This window comes from Octodon degus, unplaced genomic scaffold (genome assembly GCF_000260255.1).
Source record: "Octodon degus isolate 3935 unplaced genomic scaffold, OctDeg1.0 scaffold00084, whole genome shotgun sequence".
In the NCBI taxonomy this organism is placed as follows: Eukaryota; Metazoa; Chordata; class Mammalia; order Rodentia; family Octodontidae; genus Octodon; species Octodon degus.
In genome coordinates, this window is record NW_004524660.1 from 8,333,970 (window position 1) to 8,342,494 (window position 8,525).

The following is an 8,525-nucleotide window of genomic DNA, read 5'->3' on the forward strand; positions in this document are numbered from 1 at the left end:
AGCGCTTAATGAAGACTGTTCCCAGCGCCGACCGCGCGTCGCAAGCACTGAAGCTCAGGCCGTCTGGTGCTAAACTCTCAACAACAGCGCGGGAATCTTCCATGGTGTGTCTAGGGTTTCTGGATGCTTGGTTTCCAGGAACAACCTACGGACCTTATTTCAGTTCTCCCGGGTTGGGTAGGGCTCTGTGGTTAGCGTTACCCAGGGTACGCAAGGGGACCGTGGGTGGAGGCCACGCGGGCGCTTCTGGAGCGCGTTAGCTCCTTTCCTTGGCTTCAGCTCATCATGACTTTTAATATGGCCATTTCTCTATCTGGTTGTGGCACAGTGAGCAGGGACACCGGCAAGCCCCAGGCAGCCCACGCCATTCCAGTCAGCAGTTTGTCTATTCCTTTGGTCAACCCTAGACTGGTATTAATAGTCCTAGTTTAAGGATGAAAAAGTACATAGCTAGTAAGAGGAATGGAGACATAACCCAGGTCCATTGCCAAAAATGTGTGTTTTCCCTGCAAATACCTAGGAATCGGTGACAATTTTGCCACACATCCTTTTGCCCTAACCTTCGGAAATTCAGATAATAAATTTTTCAGACCTTGGAAATTCATAACATGTTTTGGTATCATAGAATACTAAGGTCATTTCTCTCATACTGCATTAAAAATATTTAATTCACCTAAGTCTTTAATTCATAACTCTGCTACTGTTAAAATTTTTGTGTAAAGAGGGCACTGGAAATTATATAGAACCACATTTCATGGACCTGACATTGCATAACTCCCAGCTGCTAAGCACATGAAAGGCTCATATAAACAACTGAAAGCACAAAATAAGAGGCTTTCCTAAAGCACACGGGCTGTGCCCGGGTACACACTCCTACGCCTTGCCCACGCCTTACAGTACATATAGTAAACGCTGATGTTGAGAACTTATTTGCAATATAGGCTGCACCTTGTTTTTGTTAAAGTTATATTTTTATTATTTGAGACATTTCATTGCACCTTTTAAAATCCATGTTCTATTAAAATCAGATGTCAGAGAAAAAGTAGATATTCTTGTTGCATTCATTTTGCACCAAAGCACTACCCAAAATAATAGATTTCCAGACAATATTGCTAGAAATGAATCGACTCAATTTTCATGACATTTCACATAATAAAAGATAAAATGGTAGTTTATTTTCACAATTCTGACTAAAATCCAGAAATAATTAAAAGTAGGCATTATTTTAGTTTTGTGTTACAACTCTAACCATAACTTTGATCTGAAATGTGTTCTACTTGCCAGGAAAAGTATTCCTTTTCCTTGCTTCAGTGTGACTTAAAGTCACAGAGGACACGTGCATTCACAGCCCTGCTTCATTAGTGTGTTCAGTAGTCTGAGAGATAAGCCCATGGTCTCCAGTCTTCATGCAGCAAAAATCTTTAATTCAAAAATAAAATGTTCCAAAAGTGGTAACTTCAAGCCATCATCAAAATATACGTGCTACAGGAAAAAAATTTGGCTTTCTGAAGAGAATCTCACAGACTTTGGAAGCATATTTTACCCTCTAACTGCTTTTTAATCTTTCCTTCTTTTATAGAACTGGGGATTGAACTCAGGACCTTGCACTTGCCAGGCAAGCACTTATTCTATTGAGCTATCTCCCCAGCCACTTAATTTTTCCTTAGAAATATTATAAAATGTTGATATCTTTCCTTCAGCATTATTGTGAGAATCAACAGTAAATATTCATAGAGAATTGAAATGGACTGTAATTCTATGTAATTTTTAAAATGAACTTTAAAACAATAAGAAAAATCAACATGACATGTCCCAGGAGGAGACAAGTATGAAATGTGAAACCAATAAAGGACTAAAAAGGCATACATAGATATGCTCAAATCAGTGTGAGCAAATATAGGCATCTCCTCCAAATGAGAAGATGGTGTGAACAGTACTTAAATAGAAGAGAAAAGCAACACTGTGAACAGCATAATCAAGGACTGCAAATTTCAGCCATAGCAGTTATCATTTTATTTATACAAACATAAAGACAGATAGAAAATCATTAACATTATGTACACACGATAGAGCACACACAGTGTTGGTGGAGTTTACCTACTAATCCCAAGGAGAAATGGATTTGATTACTTACATCAATAGAACTAAATCTTAAGATACAACATGTTGTAAAACGTGCTGGTGCAGAGCACATACGTGGCCGTTAGGTGGAGTGCCAAGTTGACCTGCGTTGGGAGCCACCAAGAAATCGGTGAAGCACACTCCTGAGTTTGTGTGGGTGGAACACGGTTGGGCACCTGTGCTTCTGTGCCCTGCTCCCAGGCCCTGTCCCCTGCTCTGCATCTCCAACAGGATGAACTGAACATCTTTGTCCTGCCTTGCCCTTTTCCCGTGGTGCTTCTTCACTGGAGTTACCCAAGCATGACCTGAATCTTCTGAGACTCCAAGCCAAAGCAAATTTCTCCTTTCAGTTGTGAATGTGGGGCATTCTGTCTCAGCAATGAGAAGTCTGACTGACAGAAGATTAGCAGCACAGAACTGGAGTTGTTGCTCTGACGCCGTGTTGTGCAGAAGCCTTTAGAACTCACTTCCAAGAAGTGTTTAGAAAGTTAGGAGCTGTAGTGTAGACAAGTCCAATAAAGATATAATCAGAGGCTGATGAGTGATTACAGTTGAGGTTCAGAAGACCAGAATGCTGTGAGGAATGTTGACGGTAAAGGTCATGTTCAGAAAGTTTTCAGTTGAGAATAAGGACTCTTAAGCCTAAGAACATATGTACTGTACTCCAGCAATTTATGGAATACTAAAATTAAGAGTGGTGATGGGGTAGAGGAAATTTCAAGATTGTCCAATGTTCAGGCTGGGCCATGGGTTCAGATATACAGTGAAAACTAGGAGCAAAAACTACAACAGAAAAATCTGAAGCATTTAAATATTGGCCCAGAACAAGTGTGTAAAGTTCTGACCAAAGGAAATGTAGCTACTGAAGAGATTGGTGCCGTTAAAAAGAAATGAGTTACTTTGTACAGAGACAAGAAAAATTCCCTGATGGCATTTCCCACATCGGCACGAGTCCATCTACCCCACTGCAAGGCACAACTTCTCCTTCAGGAAGCCTCCTGGAGGACGGGTTCTATGGGATTCTTTTCTCTGGGCGCGGTCACATGTGCTCAGAGGCGCTGGAGTCACAGTGGGGGGAGAACCGTAAGTGTGGTGTGTGAAGACAACTTTTGTTCAGTTAATGAAGGTATACAAAGCTGCCCTTGTGCATTATTCGAACAAAGCTAAGCAACCTCTAAAATCTCCACACAGAAAACCAAAACATGTAGGTTTTGCTGCTGAGACTTTTCAAGGCTTTATTGTGATGAGCGGCTGTAAGAACAGGCCATCAGCTCCTGCAGAGTCAGCACAGGAAGGGCCATGTAGTGGTGAGGTCTCGGCGCTGTAATTGTCACTCTTTGCACTGAAATTGTGTCATCACAAGTCATTCAGAGTCTGCATTCTCACACTGCAGACCACAATTGAGGAGTTGGCAGGGTTTGTTTGAGGAGCATAGAGGAAGTTGTTGCAGGGCTGTAATAATTACACTGGTGGGCTCAGAATCACATTCTTCGGCCATTAGAGCAGCCGAGGTGGGGTTCAGTCAACCGCATGCTACCTCATGAGGATTAAATATACAGGAAAGAATCGCTGGTTGTGAAACAAATGGTTAGACCAGGGGAGCTACTTCAGACAGCCGATGTTCTCTTGTGATAAAAGCTGTACGGTATAGCAAACCAATAGCAGACCTGAACTTCTGCTTAAAATTTAAATTGCATTCTTAGAAATTGTATCATTACCTCGATAGGCACTACGTAGAACTCTAATTTTTGATAACATTTTAATAACAATGACTATATCCACACGATCTTTTTTTTTTTTTTTTTTTTTTTTCCAGTACCAGGGATTGAAATCAGAGCCTTGAGCTTGCCAGGCAAGCACTTATTCTACTGAGCTATCTCCCTGGCCCTCCACATGATCTTAACTTCCAGAAATAAATGAGTTCTTAATTAATAATGCACACTGATCAATGCCCATATATTCCCAACTATTTATTGAAAAAAGGGAAGATAACTGATACTTCGTTTTACTTTAGTTGTCTTGTGATACAACATAGCTTAAAGTCACATCACAAAAAGTCAGCTGTATATGTCGCTGATCTCTGAAAGGTCGGCAACTTATCACACCCAGCTGAATTAAACTAGTGCGGCGCTGGGCACAGGAGGCCCACCTGAGGGCTGTTGCCAGCAGCATAAAGGCAGAGCAGGAGAAGCTGCCGCAACACTGTTAGGGATGCTGTCTGGAGAAGCTCTCACAGCCTTTAGAAGCTTCTAGTCCTCTTGGGCTGTTCTGCTGGAGGACCTTGTCGTGCTGGCTTTCCCAAGAACTTTGGAGGAGCTTGGGTCCTTATCTTGTGCATTGATTCCTGGCTCTGGAGGGGAAGACGGTGCACTGCTCAGCCTAATGAAGAAGCCTGTCACATTGGCTTTCCTGATGGAAACTCAACTTTCCTTATGGCTGGAGGAGCTCGGGACCTCACTGTTGCTGAGGATGGCTGCGGTGCTTACCTTGAGCATCGCTTCCTGGCTCCAGTTCAGATCCCTCAGCTTGCTAGCACAGACCTTCTTCCCACTGGCTTAGACTTCCTAGCTTCCACCACTGAGCTTTGGGCCCTTCCAGCAGAGATCCATGAAGTGGGCCTGCATGGGACTGTTGTGGGCTCCAGGCCTCCAGCTGGACTCGTGGGAGGCACTGCGAGGAGCTCTAGGCCCTCAGCTGGATGCTTTAGCATTTAGCGTGTGGATAGATTTTCTGCACTTATAGTATGTGATTGTTGGGTGATTCATTATGTAATACTACTATCAAACACGTCCTGTACTACATTGTTCACCATGTAAAACCCCCAAACCATGACAGTATAATTGTACAAGCTTGGTAAGGAGGCTGCTCATAGACGCCAGAAGCTCTCGTGCAGCAACACCACAAGTCGTGGTCCTGTCCTTGGAAGTCTAAATGCATGTTGAACGCATATTTTTTTCTTCTATGTTACTTAAAGGAAAATCATCAGATATCAATATTAGTGTAAAACTGAATTCAGTAGTTAAAAGTATTGAATGTATTTACCAAGTTGAGGCAATTCTATAAGCTATTAACATATCTACTGGGGCCTGCCCCTTAGCTCAGTTGTTCAAGTGGCTGCTTCAACAAAGCGGTCAGCCTCAGGTTGCTGTGGTTCGATCCCCACAACTGCAGCCAGCCAAACATGCCCTGAAGGCATTCGGAGCCGGCCAAAAAACAAAAACAAAAACAAAAACAAAAACAAAAAAAAACAAAAAAACAAAAAAACAAAAAAACAAAAAATCTACTAAGGAAACTAATATTGTTCACGACGTTTTCCCTTTAGGATGCTTTCACCATCAGGTCAACACTATGAATTAGTTCTCCTTTCAAAGCAATATGAGCTATCACAGCAAATGGCATTTTGTTGTTGTTGTTGTTGTTGTTTAACAAGAATTTCTGATCCAGCAAGATAGCTCAGCGGACTAAAGCGCCTGCTTAGGCAAGCTTAGGCAAGCTCAGGGACTGCGATTCAATCCCCAGCACCGTATGCCACACCAGCCCCGCCTCAGGGCGGGCTGAGCTGGCCAGAGTCTGGACTTGGTGGTGCACGACTGTCACTCCAAGCACAGAGGAGGCTGAAAGCAGGAGGATCACCATGAGTCCGAGCTGCATAGTGAGACCCTGCAACAACCAACTATATTTTAAAAATTCTTTAATGTATCATATTCTTGCCAAATGATCTTCAAACTAGCTAAGGAAACTGTGAAAGTTAAGTATATTTCTTGGTGTTCTATATTTAAATACTCCTGCCCTTCTCTACATGACACTGTTTGAACAGGCTGAGACTTAATTTCCTTTTTATTTTGAGGTAGGATTTCACTCTTTAGCTCAGGCTGGTCTTGAACCTGCAGAGATCCTCTTGCTTCCATCTCCCAGTGCTGGGATTATGGGTGTGCGCCCCCACACTGAGCCAGAGACTGATGGTAATGAAATGTACTTCTCAGCCCTTTCCCACTTTTTCAATTAACTTTATTGGTACACTTTTGATATACATAATGATCACATCTATCATAGGAGATTTGTAGCTGTACGTGATACATCTTGATTCTTCTTTTTCCCCATTCCCAGCCCTGCTTTCAACCCTTCTTCCCCTCCTTACTCACAAGGCTTTGTTTCCCCCTTTTACTCCTATTCTCTCTTAATTTTGCCCTTTTTCCTGACTAGTCATTTCTAATTTTGACTTCTGGTTAGACTTGGCTAATTAAACATGCAGGGGGCTCTCAACCCGGACCCCACTGATACTTCGTGCAGGATTACATTTTGTTTGTGAGCGCTAAAGCGGTCCCCACAACCCCTGCTGAGTTGTGGCAGGGAGCCTGTCTCTAGACTTTTCTAAATGTGTCCGGGGACACACACACACACACACAGAGTTAGCAAGAAGCAGCCAGAACAAAAGAAAGCTGATCAAGAAAGGTGGTTTGTGTGCTTTGAGCGGCCTGCTCCTGCCGGGGACAGGCTTTGCCCGCAGCTTTTCGAGACGTGGTCCCAGAGGCCACCTTTCCGCGGGGACCTGGTTCGCAGCCCTCCATCGGCTCACACGTGGGCTGCTCCTCGTCCCGAGGTGCTCGCAGCCCCTTTCGAGTTCCTTAAATCTTCGCACTCCTATTAATAAGGCTGCTTATCATACTCTTCAACTGCACACTGTGGAGTGACCCACTTGCTTTTTCCTAAGATCTTGAGTAATAAAATGTGCATTTTTGGAGGACAGCTAATGCGCCCAGACAGCACAGAACTTGCGCTGATCGCTCATTTCGTGTCTCTTCCGAGGAAGCATCAATAGACACCGACTTAGTGTTGCGTGTACTGCGCTCCAACCTGTACCAAGGCTCCTTTACAGCTTTGTATCTTTTCTGCAAAGAAAATATTGATTTTTCTATTTACGATATATGGGCTAACGCTCCTGAACTCTAAAACTGTTTCCCCTGTATTCAAATTCATTTCAAAAACAAAAGGCTACGTCCCACGTCCACAGGAAGCGTTTTGGTCTCCTATAGCTCGCGCTGACGTTTCGTTAACTGTACCTCTAAGTGAGGCAGAAATATTTTTTCTTTTTCTCTGCGGAGCGTCAGTGTTCCCTCCTTGCGCGCACGCGCCCTGGGCTTCAGCTCTCGTTGGAAGCCGTGGTGTGTGCACTGCGCTTGCTCCTCCGCCTTGGTGACCTCCTCCTGCAGCAAGCCGGCGCCCTCCTGGTCGTCCCCTCCACGCACCCGGTCCGCAGCTTGCGGGAGCGTGACCCACGGGCCCAGCGTGGAGCCGCCCAGAGCAGCCCATGCCCCGGACAGAGCGCACTCAGGCCTCCCGCTTGGTCACGTCAGTCTCGCCATCCCAAGGTTTGCGATCCAGGAGGACGGAGGACGTGGTCACCAGCGAGAGCTTCTGGGATGTTTTTCGTGCCTTTTGCCTTAGCCTCTCCTCCCGCAACCAGGCCGCTGCCTTGTCCTCCTTCTCCTCCTCCTCCTCACTGCCAAAAAGGTCAGTGTCATTGTCCTCGTCATCCTCTGCTGGTGTGGCCACCTTCTTCGCTGCACCTTGGCTCACGGGAGCCCCACAGCTGGGGCTCGATGGGTGGGTGAGCTCTTCTCGAGGGCGTTCAGCCGGGCCTCCAGTCTAGAGATGGCCTGCTACAGGTCCTGCTCCGCGCTTCTGCGGTTCTGGTTCTCCACTTCCAGGCTGGCAATCTGGACAGCAAGCTCACCGCGGTGGTCTCCACCAGGCGCACTGGAGACCCCAGGGCCAGCGCTTGCAGCCAGGGATTTCTGGATGTTTTCTCTGGCTCTTTCAACGTCGCGGAAGATCACACTGACACCATTCTCCTGGCAGGCAGCGCCAGCCACAGACCCCTTCATCTGCTCGCAGAATTTCCTTCCTGTATCATCATACTTGCACTTGTCGAGCCAGATTTTCTCGTGCAGTAGGACATTGGTGGCCATCTCTACCCCAGCCAAGGACTGGGCAGCCCAGAAGAGCCTACAGTGCGGGACTTGAGGCAGAACTAATTTTTATTTCAAAGAAATATATCTAACATGTTGCCTAAATTCCATCAACACAGATGGATTTTTTTTCTTTCAACTCATTTATTCCCATCAGAGGACCTAACACTGTGGTAGGCATTTCAAAAACATATAACAAGCATTTACTGAGTTGTCCTTAAAACAACAATTTTCAAAATCTTATACATTCAGAAAAGCATTTTTCAAAATGCAGTTCTTTAAAAGTTTTTTTCTAAGCACATTAGTCAAGTCTGATTTATTCAAAATTTTATTAAGACTACGTAAGCTAAAATGTCTGTTGAACAGCTTTAGATAGTTTTCTGTGATATAAAAGCTAAGATAATGATATGAGCCATGGATTCTAGGTTAAATAAA

At 44.6% G+C, this 8,525-nt stretch overlaps 1 pseudogene; it reads right to left on the reverse strand.

Annotated features, from left to right (window-relative positions):
• Nucleotides 1-7,148: 7,148 nt before the first annotated feature.
• Nucleotides 7,149-8,090, reverse strand: LOC101576516 (annotated as a pseudogene).
• Nucleotides 8,091-8,525: the final 435 nt, after the last annotated feature.